The sequence below is a fragment of the Chiloscyllium plagiosum genome, unplaced genomic scaffold (genome assembly GCF_037043375.1).
Source record: "Chiloscyllium plagiosum isolate Xiang-an unplaced genomic scaffold, Cpla_swu_hap1 HiC_scaffold_39, whole genome shotgun sequence".
Lineage (NCBI taxonomy): Eukaryota > Metazoa > Chordata > Chondrichthyes > Orectolobiformes > Hemiscylliidae > Chiloscyllium > Chiloscyllium plagiosum.
This window is the reverse complement of record NW_028270177.1, coordinates 10,545,288-10,558,259: the sequence shown is the minus strand read 5'-3', so window position 1 is coordinate 10,558,259 and position 12,972 is coordinate 10,545,288. Positions and strand designations below refer to the sequence as shown.

Genomic DNA, 12,972 nt, shown 5'->3' with positions numbered 1-12,972 from the left:
ACACATGAGAGAAAAACTCATATATTATCTTCATCGCATAAAATTTTGGCCAAACATATTTTCACAATGAAATGCCTTTAATTATGTCAATGCAAGGATCCCAGGAGGAGTTCTATACAACGTCGCAGAAGCTTTCTGAACTCCCCAAATGGTTTCTTAATTTATTCCGTTCGGGAAGAACTGTTGTTGGTTAATTAAGCGCTGCTCAGCGGCTGTCCTTGTTTATTCTTTAATCTTCTGTGTTGATAAGGTGAGAACTGTCGGTGTTGTTAAAATGGAAAACCAGCCACATCACCAGCCAAGTGTCAGTATCAAGCAGTTCTAGATCACCTAAAGTTCTTACTATTCACTCATGGGATATCACTGGCTCATAGCAAAATTCTCTCTATATTAACAATGTGCCTGGTTCCTACAGGCAGTTTCCTACACAGTGATAAGATATTTTTCTATTTTCCACGTCATCTATCTTGTCGCGACCTACAATGACCTCCAGGCTGGTGAAGCCTCAATTCTAAAAGCCTCATCAGTTTTCAGATCTCCCCTTGGACTGATCAAGCTTTTCATAGCCCTGCAGCCCTCACAAATATCTCATTTCTTGAATCTCTTGTCTCCTGCGCTTTCCCCGTTTTTAATCAGTCCACCCCCATCAGCTGCCTGAGACCATAGCTCTGAAATTCCCTCTCTACGCCTGAGACCATAGCTCTGAAATTCCCTCTCTACACCTTTCTCCCTCTTTGTCCTTTTAGATATTTCTTAAAACTTATCCCCGGCCATGCTTTTGGTCACTTGTCCTGCTATCTTCTTAAGTAACTCAGAGTCAAATTTTGTTTGATAATGCTTCAGTGATGCAATATTTTCCCACATGAAAGGTGCTATACAAATGCAACTTGCTGCTGTTGTACTAATTCTGCTTTCCCCTCCATCAAGAACAATGTCCAGCAGTACTTTCTCTACGAAAAAAAACTTGCCATTTAAGAAACCAGCCCGGACAGGTTATAGCACTGTTCCATTGCAGGTGAGATCCAAATCTGGATCTTCTAGTCCAGAGATAGGGGCAGTACCACTCTATTGCATTTATCATAGAAACTCTACAGTGTGGAAACAGGCCATTCAGCCCGTTGAGTCCACACCGACCCTCCAAAAAGCATCCCATCCAGACCCACCCACACCCTATACCTGTAACCCTGCATTTCCCATGGCTAATCCACGTAGTCTGCACATCTTTGGACTGTGGGAGGAAATTCACAGACTCAGGGAGAATGTACAAAGTCCACACGGCCAGTTCCCCAAGGGAAGAATCAGTGCTTTTCATGAATACCAGATGTGCTTCATAACTAACAAAGTAAAAATAAAATGTAGCCACTGTAACGAAGTAGGAAATGTGGCAACCAATGTCTGTACAGCAAGATCACACAAAAAAAACTATGTGATAACAATCACTTCTTTTATGATATTGAGCAAGTGATAAATAGAGGCCAGGACAACAGTGTAACCCTCCCTGCTACTGTTCTTCAAAATAGTGCTATGCGATCTTATATATCCATCTAAGCATGCTCCACAACCACCTGATGAGGGAGCGTTGCTCCAATAGCTAGTGCTTCCAAATAAACCTGTTGGACAATAACCTGGTGTTGTGTGATGTTTAACTTTACCCATCCAAGTAGACAGATCAGGCCTTGATTTTCCATCTTGTTCAAAAGATGTCACCTCCAATAAAACAGCACTCGCTCAGTGCCGGAGTGAAAGGTCAGCCTAGATGTTTTTTCCCTAGCAAGTGTGTCTTGAAGGCAGTACCTCAGAGGTGAGATGGGTACCAACTGAGCCATGGCAGGCACAATCAGGTGACCATCTTTGACACTTCCATTTTACAATGTCAGGAAAGAGATAGTGGGCAAGCCTACTTGGTATTCCAGCAGCTTCCTGCTGGGACTTGAGGGAGGTTCCATTGGAATAATCAGTTAGCTCCTAACGAGGAGCTGTCCATCTTCCTTCCCACTTATCCACTCCACCCTCCACTCTGAACTTTCACCATCACCCCTCACGTTCATCTACTTATCGCACTCCCAGCTACCTTCCTCCCAGCCCCAGCCCCCCATCCCATTTATCTCTCCACCCCCCCTTAGGGCCCCCCACATTCCTGATGAAGACCTTATGCTTGAAACGTTGACTCTCCTGCTCCTCGGATGCTGCCTGACCGGCTGTGCTTTTCCAGCTCCACAATTCTTGACTCTGATCTCCAGCGAGTTCCAGCAGCATCGGCACTGGAGATTAACAAGAGCTTCTGTGTCCCCGCCGGCCCCGGGACTCACCGATTTTCAGGCTATTTGAGGCAATCTTTCAGTCGGTACAAGTACGCAATATTGTGTCAGCCCAATTATGCCCAAAACATAGTATTTCAAATTATTCACACACAAATACAATTCATTTTTGAATTAAGGGCCTACAAGCAGATGCCAAGGTCCACCTGATAACTTAATTACCCACTCAGCTATTCTTTACGGGGCCAAAAAGTGTGGCACTGGAAAAGCAAAGCAGGTCAGGCAGTATCCAAAGTGCAGAAGAGTCGATGTTTCGGGCATAAGCCCTTCATCAGGAATGCTCTTTGAATCTGCCTGACCTGCTGTGCTTTTCCAGCGCTACACTGTTTGACTCTGTTCTCCAGCATCTGCAGTCCTCACTTTCTACTATTCTTTACTGGGCTCCATGCAAGGCCTCACTATTTGCTGATATATTAATTACAACCATGCTTATTACTGATTGATAGTTTCCAGTTGATCCTTGCTTCCGGTTTTTTCTATGATTTCCTCATCTTTTACCCCCCGAGTCTTCCCTGAAGATGTCGTCTCCACAGTGATGGAGTTACCCTTGTGCTGCCAAATCCCAAATGTCCATTCCTCATGCCCTGGTTAAAGTGGCAAGTTATATAAGACTATTTAACCGAGGAGATTTGGTATCGTGAAGCCAATTCTGTTACGATCCCAGACTCACGTATGTACATAATGGTAGAGATGAACAGTCAGGATTTGGATTCCTTGGTGATATTCCTTTTTCTGAAACAGTGCCCACCTCAGCACCTCCTGTCCTATCAGTCGCAACAGTTCATAAGCCTTGGCACCCCAATGAATCATACTTTCACTTACCGGACCAGCAGAGGAGAGGGAGCTCATTTACTTTCATTGCAATTAATGTCATTTCCTGCAGCGACTTAGTTTCCTCAAAGTCATCTCTCACTGCCATTAATCCATGTTCATTAAAGCTGCTAATTAGCTGTGGTAATAGGATCTGCATTGTCAGCTAGTCTCCTCACTCCTGAATTTTTTGTATTAACCTGCTAACAACAAAAACCACAGCCAACCAGAGTGTTTCATGGAAAATGTAAATCTGATCCACACTTCACATCTCCCAAAGGGCTCCTGACACCACTTAGACAAACATGCCTCATGACCAATCTTACAAGAATATCCGAAACTAAAACTAATGCAATATTTATAAAATTACCCGTGCCAACTACTCCGTGACTTCCTTGAGTAAGGTTGCTATTTATTGACCATGGTTGCTACTCCACCACAGGGCGATGGTGCTGTATCGGTAATATCACTGAGGACAATAACATCAGATCTGACACCAAAATTATAGTATACAGAGATGTAATGGTTCCCACCCTCCTACATGACTACAGCAGACACCTCATGGTACTCGAGCAGTACCACCAATGTTGCCTGTTCAGGGTCCAGTGACTCTGCTGGGAAGACAGACATACCAACACCAGCATCCTTGACCAGGTCAACATCCCCAGCATCGAGGCACTGATCCTGCTTGATTGGCTGCGATGGGTTGGGTACGTCATCCCCAAGACCGACACGAGACCCCCCAAGTAGGTGCTCTAACTGCCAGCTCCGAAACGGCAGGCGAGCCCCAGGTGGACAGAGGAAGCTCTTCAGGGATACCCTCAAGGCCTCACTGTGGAAGTGCGGCATTCCCACCGACACCTGCCAATCAGTGGCCCAAGACCATCCAAAGTTGAGGAGGAGCATCCAGGAAGGCGTCAATCACCTTGAGACTTGCCATCGGGAAAAAGTGGAAACCAGGAGAAAACAGTGTAAGGAGCCAGCTGCCACTCCTGTGCCCACCTTCTGCCCCTAATGTGATAGAGCTTGTGTTAGCCACATAGGTCTGTCCGGCCACCTACGGACTCACCCTGAGAGTGGAAGAGAGTCATCCACGTCTGTGAGGGACAGCCGATTATAATGATGGCCCAGTGATGCAAGGGTGCAGACTAATACTCTTAAGAGTAGGGTTCAAATTCCAGCATTGCAACTGGTGCAGTTTAAATACAACTAATAAATCCGGGACCATAACATTTATGATCAATTGTATGAAAAATCCATTTAGTTCACTAATATTAAAATCAGAATTTGCTGGAAAAACTCAGCAGGTCTGACAGCATCCAGTGACCCTTCTTCAGAACTGATTATAGCTGGGAAAATATCGGTGCATATGCTAAAGATGGAGTGGTGGGAAAGGGGAGGAGTAAACAGGAGGCGGTGCTGGAGCCCAGAGAGAGAGAGAGAAAACAAACAGTTGGACAGACAAAGGTATGGGCTGAAAAATGTGTTGCTGGAAAAGCGCAGCAGGTCAGGCAGCATCCAAGGAGCAAGAGAATCGACATTTCGGGCATAAACCCTTCTTCAGGAATGAGGAGGGTGTGCCAAGCAGGCTAAGATAAAAGGTAGGGAGGAGGGACTTGGGGGAAGGGCGTTGGGAATGCGATAGGTGGAAGGAGGTTAAGGTGAGGGTGATAGTCCGGAGAAGGGGTGGGGGTGGAGAGGTCGGGAAGAAGATTGCAGGTCAAGAAGGCGGTGCTGAGTCCGAGGGTTGAGACTGAGATAAGGTGGGGGGAGGGGAAATGAGGAAGCTGGAGAAATGCTGCCTGACCTGCTGCGCTTTTCCAGCAATACATTTTTCAGCTCTGATCTCCAGCATCTATAGTCCTCACTTTCTCCTAGACAAAGGTATGGGTAAAAGTCAGCCTGGGAGAATGAATAGCTGCTATGGGAACCATTAATGGCTGACAATGGTTTGTTTGTGGTAGAAGCCTGGGTGATGACAAGATCTGGTATGTGGGGGTTCACCAATGGGAAAAAAATTGCTCATCTTTGTCTCGTGTGGCCTATGTAGAACCTCAGGCCCACAATGCTGTAATTGACCCTTAATTACTCTCTATCCACACAGTTGAAGGGATGTGTGAGAAGTGCTGACTTTCCAAGAATACTCTCATCCCATGAAAAAATAAAATAAAACAAATGAATTGAGGTGCAACATTTTCACCCAGAAGGTGTTGCATACGTGGAATGAACTTCTAGAGGAATTGGTGGATTTTGGTACAATTTCAACATTTGAAAAGATTTCGGATAAGGACATGAATGGGAAGGTTTGAAGGGATATGGACCAAATGCAGACAGGTGGGACTAATTTAGTTTGGAAACATGGTTGGTTTGGGCTGGTTGGACCAAAGGTTCTGTTTCCATGCTGTATGACTCTAGGACTCGAATGGGAAAAGTTTAGAGGGATATGGGCCAAACGCAGACAAATGGGACTAGTTTAGTTTGGGAAACCTGCTTGGCGTGAATGAGTTGGGTCTGTTTCTTCGCTGACTATATAAACTTATGACTCTATAAAAGAAAGCACCCAGGTATCAATAAGCAGTTTGCCCTTGGTTGAGCATGGGAAGGAATGAGTGAGGGAGACTATAACTGTAAAAAGCAGCAGGCTTAATCGCACAACAAGTAAACAAGCACTATTAAACATTCCAGGAAAATCGTAGTAGATCAGCAGCTGTTGCCGTGAAAGCTTCAATCAGAAAACTGGGCTGTACGCTGAAAAAAAACAATTAAATCGAAAATAGGTTTTCTTCTACATTAGAGCCTTTCACTTCAGCAGGGTGGCCATTAGAAATGGTCATCTGGGATGAGGCAGCAGTGGGTAGCTAGCAGCTTAGACCATTTATCAGCTCTGAAAGCACATGTCATCCTAATCCACTCCCCCAAAAATGTACAGAATTTAGTCAGCTTCCTTACTCTAATCTCAGAATAACATTGAGAAAAAAGAAATTGGATTAACCTTGAATTGATTTGGGACCAATGCAATCCTGTACTTCCAGTGAGTGTCGACCATTCATACTCCAGACTGCCCCTCATTTGGTACCAAATTTTAATTCAGCTGAAGGTGCGGTGGGAAGCGGAATTGTGCAGAAGTGTCAGTTCTGGCCGTACGACTATTGTTTAGAACATAATGGGCCCAAGTTCTGTTCTTAAAACGTAAGAATATAATCCAGTCTGACATTTCCATGTAATACTGTGGGAAGAGCTGTATCTTTTCGTTGTCGCTTTGACGTTTGTGCCAGGCCTGATGAATGGGGACAATCTCATGGCACTGTTTGAGGAGGAATGGGGTTGTCTGATATCTATCCCTTCAACAAGATCAGGAAAATAGACAATAAATTCAAGAAGATTGATAATAAAAGTAGACAGTGCTGGAGAGACTCAACAACATCTGTAGAGTGAGAAACGGAGTTAAAGGCTGGGATTTTATCGGAGACATAAGATTAGATTAGCTTCCCTATGGTATGGAAATAGGCCCATCGGCCCAACAAGTTCACACCGACCCTCCAAACAGCAACCCACACAGACCATTTCCCCTACCTTATAGTAACCCATAACTAACACACCCAAAACTATGGGCAATTTATCAGCCAATTCACCGAACCTGCACATCTTTTGGATTGTGGGAGGAAACTGGACCACCTGGAGGAAACCCACACAGACACAGGGAGAATGTGCAAACTCCAGACAGAAAGTCGCCGAGGCTGAAATCGAACCCAGGTCCCTGGTGCTCTGAGCCCACAGTGCCGCCTACATTATTAGTAGAATAATTACTGGAATAAATAAGGGACATTTCTATTGGTTATGTTTTGCCAGCGGTAGACCACTTTTCCCCTTCCACGATGAAAGAATAGAAGGCCACTAAGAGATTGGGTGGCAGGCTCTGTGAAACAAAAAGCGGGCAGACCCTCAAGATCCAACAATTCACCCAGCCCTGAACATTTTTAATGTTTTGGAACCTACCTGCTTTGAACTCAAAGTCTCCTGCATGTCTTGACAGCAAACTACTGCTGCTGGCATAGCTGCTGAGGCTTCAGAGTTGGCCACTCAGTGCGGAGAGACCAACTACCATCTTTGACAGGCGAAACAATGGCTCAGTGATTAGCGCTGCCTCCTCGCACTGCCAGGGACCTGGGTTTAATACCAGCCTTAAGCAACTGTCTGTGTGGAGTTTGCAAGTTCTCCCGGTGTCTGCGCTGGTTTCTGCCGGGTGCTCCGGTTTCCTCCCACAGTCCACGTAGGTCATTCGGCCACACTACACGACCCAGGTTAGGTCGGTTAGCCATGGTTAATGCAGGATCTTAAGTGATTGGGTGGGAGGGTCTGTGCAGACTTGATAGGCCGAATGGCCTGTTTCTATACTGTAGGTATTCCATTGGCTTTCTGGCAACTGCCTCGAGAAAAATTGCTGCTTATTAAGAGGTTAAGGTATGGTAATCAGTCACTCACATCTGTTTTCCACCATAATGTATTCATCACAGGGAAGTGCTATAGGTACACACGCTGACGTCAAATGTTAAAAAGGGAAATACTCCCCACAGTGAGAGCATCGCTGAACAGCAAACACATGAGAATACCTAAAATAAAATGGCCTTCAGCTTTTCCTTGCATTTTCCTGACCTGTTTCTACTTAATTGCCTGTAGGCATGGCAACAACGAAAAACTGTGAAAAACACAAACAACCTGTGTGATTAAAACACTCTGCTATATATCTGAAACAGAAAGAGAGAACTTTAGAAGATTTTTACAGAAGCCCAGCCTAGTTCGATCTCCAGAGGAAACTGCCTATATAAAGCACAAAGGATCTGAGCTAAAATGGGGCCAACAGAACCTGGGAAAATGATGAAAGATTAATTACACTGCATACAAAACCTTTTTTAATTTTTGTGCTAATGGTACTCTTCTGTCTTACTTTCTATAAAGCACTCCTCTGCATTAGATTCCACTCCTTACCTCAATACTCCGCTGAACAGATCCACTTGATAGTTTAAAGTGAAGACTGTGTTCATCCTGGGAGATGTGGCTGAAAGTCGCTCCGCAGTGTTCTATCATGGCAGCAATGCATGTGTGCACACAGTGATGTTGTTACAGCTTGATGCAGGGTTTTGATTCAAGTTATATCCCTGTGTTGGATAAAGCAGAATGTTCTGGAAGCACATTAGTGTGTCTTTTACCATCTGCACGGAGTAAGAATGAACCACTTGCAGAATGGTTTCAATGATGGAGTCATGTCCCAACTATTAAACCTGCCCCTTCCTGTTTGCAAAACCAGCTGTGCTTTCTCAAGCATTCTGCTTTACGGAGAGACAAATGTCAAGCCTTCATTTTTGTTAACTTTTCAGCTCAAAGTACAAAGGTTTACTGAGTATTTTTCACAAAGAGATGCAGCCCCTTTAACTAAAACTCAGTTCAAAATGGAGAGCAAATGGAGGAGACAGATGTTTATTAGGAACAGATAATATTCATAATATCAAAGATTGCATCCATCACTTCTCTGAACAAATGTCCTGGTTGGATCTATCACACCTGCCTAAAGATCTTTTTCCTCTGACCATAACAGGGATACTTTTGCACAGCTGCTGCATATAAACGAGTTAAGCAAAACCTGGCCTCATCATACTAACAGAGAATCCTGGACTGTGTCAGAATCCCTGCATTTCTACAGCCTCTGGGTGTGGCTGATTTATATTGGTCATTGGCAAGTATTCATTGATTCAGACAGCGAGTGCTGTCTGCATACTGATGCCAACCTGAAGTTAAATGCAAATTCAGACTACTTTAGATGATCAGCAATTGGCAATCCAAACCAAAATTCCACCATTTGACACATAGAAGGTTCATTGCAGAATTAACAATGATAAATATACATGGGTGCATTTATGTGCCACACAAACAATGCTGCAGGTTATTGTGCACGTGTGGCGTGAACCTCGAGTCTAAGACTGGAACAAATAGGCTCATTGAAGGAGCAACACATGCTGTTATCTCTGGTTGCACAGTTATGATGGGCTGAATGGCCTTCATCTACACTGTCCATTCCCATGGACTGGATTTTCTAAGGCGTGTCAATCTCATGCCACTCTGTTCTTTCTTTATTATGCAATGAAAGAGCTCATTGTTTCTAATAGGACCTTCCAGGCAGGACGCCTTCTGAAATACAGAGCTGTACTTCCATTCTGACAGGTCCATCATACTGTAGAACAGAAGAGGTGAGGGCCTTCTCAACATCAGTCACTAGCCATATTCTGAAATTCAAAAGTCATTACTGGCAAACGCTGTGACAGAAGCTGTTAGAGTGAGGACATCAGCTCACTGTGAGGCTAGGTACTAGGAGGGCTGAGTGTCAGGCGGGTAAGGTGTCAAGTGTGTAAAGGTTAGTGTGCCAAGGAGCAGTGGGTCAGGTAGATGGTGGGTCAGGTAGATAGTGGGTCAGGTAAGTGGTGAAGTTTTTAGGGTAGGTCGGGGTGGGTGATTAATTTCAGCGAGGGGTGGGGAATGTCAGATCCTTGGGGGAATTGGACATGCAGCAGAAGAGGGGAGTGGTGGTGGGATGTGTAGGTGTGAGCACTTTCAGATCCGGGAGCGGGGATAGGGGAATGGAGGGGAGTGGTGGTGGAATCAGAGCAATGCGTGGTCAGGTAGAGGACAGGTGTGGAGTTCAATACCAGGGATGTTGGGTGCTGGGGAAAAGCAGGGGTGTTGAATCTGATGGCTATAAAGGGTCTAGGGGAGGTGCCGATGGGGGTACACTATAAGCTACATTGGATGACTAGTTTCTCAGGAACTAGTCTTTAATGGACAAACTTTCTCTGAGTAGCCATTTTACTGAATTATAGTGAAGCATTCTGTGTTCACTGATTTAAATGGATACTTTCAGAAGGTTCCAGGCCTCAGGGTCTGCCCAGCAAACTCTTCAATTTCCCAGGCAATTACTTTCAGAGTCCGCTACGACAGGGATTCAGCAGGGTCTCAACGTGCAACTCCCAACTACACCAGAAACAAGGACCTGGCCATAGGAAAATCTGGGGCTCATTGAATGGTCCAGTAAACTAGTGCAGTTTATTGCTGAACTGTACAGACTTTAGTGGCATCAATCGTCAGGGTGCAATAATTGAAGTGATGGCATGGTGGCTCAGTGGTTAGCACTGTAGCCTCACGGTGCCGGGGAGCCAGGTTAGATTCTAGCCTTGGGCGACTGTCTGTGTGGAGTTTGCACATTCTCCCCAGTCCAAAGATGTGCAGGCTAGGTGGATTGGCCACATGGTTACGAGGATGGGGGATGGGTCTGGGTGGGATGCTCTTCAGAGGTTTGGTATGGACTCAATGGGCCAAAGACCTGCTTCCAAGCTGTAGCGACTCTAGATGTTAGCATCCTGAGCCTTACCATGAGACCACAAGATGTAGGAAGAGGAGTAAGCCATTCAGCCTATCGAGTCTGATCTGTCATTGAATGGAATTATGGCTCTGCAGTGATTTGTTTAGGAAGTGTAGCTCTATGGATGTTAGTTTAAGGGCTGGATGGGGAGGAAGCAGAGCAGCAGTGATTCCTGTCTTGGGTCAAATAGCTCAGTGTATGCACTTGTCATGCTGGACATAACTAATGGAAGTTTGGATAACCTGTAGCCCAGCATAGAGGCAACATCTTTGGAAAGGGGAATTGGCAAGAATATAGGGGTAAGAAACCTATAGCACTAAACAAGCAGTGTTGCAACTTTTAGCTATGGTGCATTAACCAGAACTGATATCAGGTGGTCCATATGGCAGATAAATATTTGTAACTGACTGCTTTCCTCTTTCCAAGACACATTTTTACAGAATATATACCTTTGCCAAAATATAGCTGATCAGAGTGCAAATATTCTTTGGACTTTTTTATTTAAAGCCTTTAGCATCCAAAACATAAGCTTACTGTCTGAAGACACCTTCCCCATTTGCTGATGTAAACGCTGGAAGGTCCGCATTCCTGATTTTAATGATGTTTTTCCCCCAAGTATCAGAATGACAAGGTCTTGCCTACAAGAGAGTTGTTTCATGAAATGACTTAGCCACCAGGCAGAACTGTGCGAGTCAAAGATTTGAAATCTTATTTTGTTTTGCAGGAATTAAGATGTCAATTTGATGAAACACAGAAAAAAAACCAAAATTATACTTCAAAACAGAAAGATGGAAAATAGAGAATAACAGAAATGACTGTAATGTAAGCAGAATTACAAGGGGCGATGTTTTAACTCTTTCCCACAATGCAGCTTTGAGTCAGGGAGAAAGTAAAACTGTAAAAGACAATCTCAAATCTATTTTTGACAGACGATAGACGAGAGATGGAGCATTAGTCATTAGAATTTAATGAGATTGCATACCTCAGATTTTAATCTCCATTTTAAATTGAACCCTGGCCAATTCAGTTTCCCAGGACTCAGGAAATCTGACTGCTACCAGGAGCCAATAAAGGAAGATGATGACCTCTTGACCATGTCATGACTTAACTGTGAAGACAACAATATCACTGAGGTCTGGGCTCCAGCCCTGGGTGATGTTGGTTCAAGTCCCACATTTACAGCTGGTGGAGTTTAAGTTGAATTTTTTTTTAAATTGCCAGTCATCATTACCCTCCTTGGTTGTAAGAAGTCACCTGGTTCACGACTGCTCTTTCTAGAAAGAAATCTGCCAACTTGACCCAGTCACAATATTCCTAACTCAAAGCCATGTGGCTGACTTTTAACTGCATTCTAAAATGGTCCAGGAAGCCACTTAGTTGAAGGGAAATCAGGGTTTAGTAATAAATCACCAGAACCCCACTCACATCCTACAAAATGGGGAATAAAAAGGTCCAGAAAGCAAGCATCTTTCTGCGCCCCTGCTGGATCCAGCTCACCAGCTTCCAGACTCCCATGCAATGAAAATGCCCCGTCCCCACCCATAATGGCTTCAAAGACATCCCGACTCCTACCTCCCAGCCTGGTCTTCCCAGTGCTTTCTTCATTCCTCTATTCTCCCTGGTTGTGGCCTTTCAGCCAGGATTTCTCAATTTCTTTCCCCCATCCTCTGCAGCACTCCCCCACAAATCTGCTGCACTACATTACTGACCTCCAATTATCATTCTCCCATTCACCCTTCACTCTCCAATCTCACCAATTTCCAATACCTCCATCCAGCCTGCGCCAGGACTGGGATCTGGAGCTATAGAACAACACACACCAGATAGCCTTGCACAATCCGAATGACTGTAGCCACAAATTCAGCATTAAAACTACTCATCAGACAGCAAGACCTGAGAAAATATTAATCTCCCACATTTCCCAATTGTAAAACTGCCCCCCTTTTCCCTTTCTGTAAATATTGGGCAATTAGGTGTGACATTTTTTAACTTTAAATAGGGATTTTAGGGGCTTTCCAGTGGCTTATTCTTGTAACTTGATGTTATCCTTCCATTCATAAAAGCTATATCTGTTGATTTAATTGATTTATCACTATATCACTGAAAGGATCCAGTCAGCCACTTTAGGGAGCTAGCTGTACCCACCTACCTGTCATCTAACATCTAACTTTAATTGTAAACTTAACTTTAACCATAGTTAAATGACAGCTTTAGTATGGAAGGGCAAAATGTGGCAAGTAGGTTTGGAGGGCTTGTTCCTGTGCTGTACTGTTCTTTGTTCATAGTTTATTCTGCTCTGAGTTTATGCCCTGAACACAGCATTATTTCCCTTCCTGTTTTATTTCATTTCCTGTACTTCTGTTCACACCTTTTTTTATTAATTTTGAAAATGACAAACACATTCAGATCCAGAGACAATAAATGGCAATGCGTGGG

General features: G+C 44.3%; 1 protein-coding gene across 3 annotated transcripts in view; it reads right to left on the bottom strand.

The window, feature by feature from the left end:
• LOC122540918 (synaptic vesicle glycoprotein 2B-like) overlaps nt 1-12,972 on the bottom strand; it is a 204,953-nt gene that overhangs the window by 62,898 nt on the left and 129,083 nt on the right. The window lies entirely within an intron of this gene.